The 3,779-nt window shown below is 30.7% G+C and overlaps 1 long non-coding RNA gene across 1 annotated transcript; it reads right to left on the bottom strand.

Moving 5' to 3' along the window:
- Positions 1 to 1,211: 1,211 nt before the first annotated feature.
- Positions 1,212 to 2,670, bottom strand: LOC107786306 (uncharacterized). The gene is made up of 2 exons (XR_001648110.2): positions 2,371 to 2,670; positions 1,212 to 1,539 (listed from the first exon to the last, which is right to left on the bottom strand). It is a non-coding gene; the product is annotated as an uncharacterized LOC107786306 (long non-coding RNA).
- Positions 2,671 to 3,779: the final 1,109 nt, after the last annotated feature.

Below are 3,779 nucleotides of genomic sequence, written 5' to 3'. Positions count from 1 at the left end.
TTTGAGTTCGTTGTTATGAGTTAACTGCTTTATTTCCATTCGTGTCTTTTCTGTTATTATTATTATTGCGTACATGTTATTGTAAGTGACCTGCCTCAGCCGCGTCACTACTTTGTCGAAGTTAGTCTCGGCACTTACAGAGTACATGGGGTCGGTTGTACTCATACTACACTTTGTACTTCTTGTGCAGATACCAGAGTTGGTCCTAGCTGCGCTGAGTGAGGTTTGCTCGAATCTAACTATCAGTGAAGACTAGAGGTATAGCTTCATGTTCGCAGCCCTGAAGTCGTCTTCTACATCATTTTTAGCTATTTATTTTGATTCAGACAATTATGTTTTATTCAGACCATTATATGTAGTACTCTAGACACTCATGTATTCATGGCACCAGATTTGGAATTTGGTTTTGGTGTTTCGTCATTTAGTAGTTTATCATCTTATTTCAGACTATTCAATTTTGTTGTTGTCTTTTAAATTGGAATTGTTAAAATAGTTAATAGATATAGCTAACGTTAGCTTATCTAGCAAGTGGAATGTTTGGCGCCATCACGGTCCTGAGGGTGAAAATCCCGGATCGTGACACAAGATTACCTAAATTTCCCTAAAGTTTTGTCAAACACAAAATTTTATTCTCCTAAAGTACTTTTGAAATTTTATTTGAAAAGAAGTTATTTCAAAATAATAAGATTTTGAATGATTGGTCAAACGGAACCAAATGTACTTAGGAAAATATTCGATGTTTTGCTGATAGATGACAAATACAACAAATAAAGGTCATCTTTAATAACTAGATTAAATTAGTGTATTTAGGTCCTAGGAAGTTTTACTAGTATATCCTTTGTAAAAATAACAGTATAATAAATTAAAAATCAATATGCACTTTTATAAAGGAATTTAAAGAACAAAGATAAATTACATTAAAAAAGAAATAGGACATTTTCACTTGTCATTAATTCGTAGTTTTAGATATTGTCATGACCTCATTTTTCCTCCGTACGATATCGTGATGACACCTAGTCTTTAAGACTAAGTAAGCTTAATGCTTACTGAATTAATGACAAAATTCAACCAACGACTATTAATTATGAAACATAAATTTTTATACAAGCCAACAATCCCAAAATCGGTAGTGCAAGTCATAAGCTCTACTGAGTTTACTAGAAAATCTCTAAGTACAATTGTTCCGGAATAGCAATAACGGACATTTTCACTTGAAATAAAGGAAGATTTATTATTTATCTTTACGACAATACAAAATATTAAATAGATATTTCAACTTAAAGAAATGAAAGCTTTAACCAATCAGTAATATCTACTCTGCAGCTCTTGATGTTGAGCTTTGAGCAGCTTTTTCACGTTCAATCTCCTTTTCAACTTCATTGCTTACCAAATTCAAAAAATTATGATAATCCACCAAATCCTTTTTGTCCGGGAATATTTTATCATTCTCCATCTGTGTAATTAGGATAGACTCCAACTCTTGGAGTTTGTTTTCCAAACCCATCCTCTTCACTTCTTCTTTGTTATTAGCAATAGCAGCTGCAATGAGTTTCTTTAATTCATCAATATCCATTGCTTTGTTGTTGTAGATTTAGCTCTAAAAAATGTTGCACAATTTCACACCTCAAAATAACACTATTTATAGGTAAAAAAGGCATGCAACTATGGTAAGAGTATAATATTGCCTACTTAAGATAGATTTACTATCTTTTCATCATTTAACTACTTGCTAAATTTTCGTATTATGTAATTTGGATCAACTTTTCAAAATCTATAAACAAAAAGGGATTCAAATTTTAAATATATTTCAAGCTAATTCGAAGATTATCTTTGAATTATGAAACTGCAATTTAGTAAACAAAATTAAGAAAAATTCAACCACGTTATTCTTCAGGAGTTATAGAATATTTATAATGTCAAAAAAAAAATAAAATAGAGAAGGAACTGATATTTTCTAGTCTATGAGGAAAAACGATACCTTTATTAACTCAATTACTTAATTTTATATTTCTTAAATACTTAATATTAATTTAAAATATCATTTAATAGTTTGATAAAAAATAAATTACCTCTAGCAAGTGTATACAAAATGTCTTTAATCCTAACTGAATAAGAAAAAGTAAAAAAGAGTCAATCGAACCCATTTTGGTTCTAAGGGATCGTTTTATCTCTCCACAAAGTCACAAACAAAACAAAATGAAACAAATTAACCCAAATTCGATCAAACTGATTAATCATTGCAATATTATACTCCTGCCATAGTTGCATGCATTTTAAACCTATAAATGCTATTATTTGGGGGGGGTAAAATTATGCAAAATTATTCAAAATTATTCAGTGCTAAGTCTGCAGCAAAAAAGTAATAAATACCCATGAAATCAAAAAATCATTGCAGTCGACGTCGCTAACAACAAAGAAGAATTGAAGAAGATGGGTTTAGAGAACAAAAGCAAGGAGATGGAATCGATCTTAATTGCACATATGGAGAATGATAAAATACGTGTGGACAAAAAAGATTTGGTGGATTTTTCTAAATTTTTGGATTTGATAACCAAGGAAGTTGAAAAGGAAAACAAAGATGAAAAAGCTGCTCAAAGCTCAACATCAAGAGCTGCAAATATCAATTAATGATATAATAAAGCTTTTATTCCCTAACAAAGATGATATAGCAAGAGGCGATGCATAATAGTCTTATGAAAATATAGCCCTATTTATAAGTGAATTGTGCGTAGAACTCGATTTAAAAACTATCGAAGATATACTATTGTGGTCCACACGATTTAAGTACTTTCTAACAATTTTTAGTTAGCATAAATCTAATTGATTCAATTTTCCAAAATCTTTAATCACAATGGACTACGACTTTAAGTAATTTTGGACATATAATTCAAAAACAATCTAAAAACTTCATTAAGAAAGGAAAGTTGTTAACTTGTTATGTGGATGCCAATTAGGATCCAAAAACCATAGAACTAATTTAAGGCGTGACAAGAAAAATATGAATCAACTTTTGATAACAAATAAAAGAAATTGCCTATGTTTGATATTCTAATCAGCTGTTGCCAACTAGGTTGCTTCAAATGTCGTACTTGGATGTTATTGTCACCAAAAAGTCATAAGTTTAGCCTACTAATAGATTGTCTCGTTAAACTTCTAGGAAGTAAGTAATGCTTATTTTTTAAATAATCGCTTATTCTTAATACTTGAACGGTTTGAACAACCTTTTAGAACAAAAACACAAATGCTTTTGAATAACAATAAAATTGTCTATTTGGCCAAGCTTCTTCAATATCAGAAGCTTTTAAAAAGTTGAGTTGTTTGGCTAAGCTTTTAGGATAAAAAAGTACTTTCGGGAAGAAGCAAAATCTGTTTTCAGAAGCTAAAAAAGTAGTTCTCCCTAGAAGCAGAAGCAGAAGCAGAAGTTGTTTAGAATTTTCATCTTACTAAAAATATCCTTTGCAAAATAATGTATATACCAAAATAACCCTATTTATTTTAAATATAATATTTATGATTTTTCTAAACTGTAACGACCCTGTACTAACCCGACTGGTCGTTTTGAGCTCTAGCGCGTCGTTCGGCGGTTTGAAGCCTTGAGTAGCTTCACTTCATGTTTTATGACTTGTACGCGTAGTTGGAATCGAATTTCGGAAAGTTCAGAGTTGATTCAGATGGAAAATTCTAATTTTGGAAGTTTTAAGTTGGAAGAATTGATTGAGGTTTTGACTTTTGAGTAAACGACCTCGGAATCAGGATTTGAAGGTTTCAATAGGTTCGTA

The sequence above is a fragment of the Nicotiana tabacum genome, chromosome 4 (assembly GCF_000715075.1).
Source record: "Nicotiana tabacum cultivar K326 chromosome 4, ASM71507v2, whole genome shotgun sequence".
In the NCBI taxonomy this organism is placed as follows: Eukaryota; Viridiplantae; Streptophyta; class Magnoliopsida; order Solanales; family Solanaceae; genus Nicotiana; species Nicotiana tabacum.
This window is presented reverse-complemented; position numbering and strand designations above follow the sequence as displayed.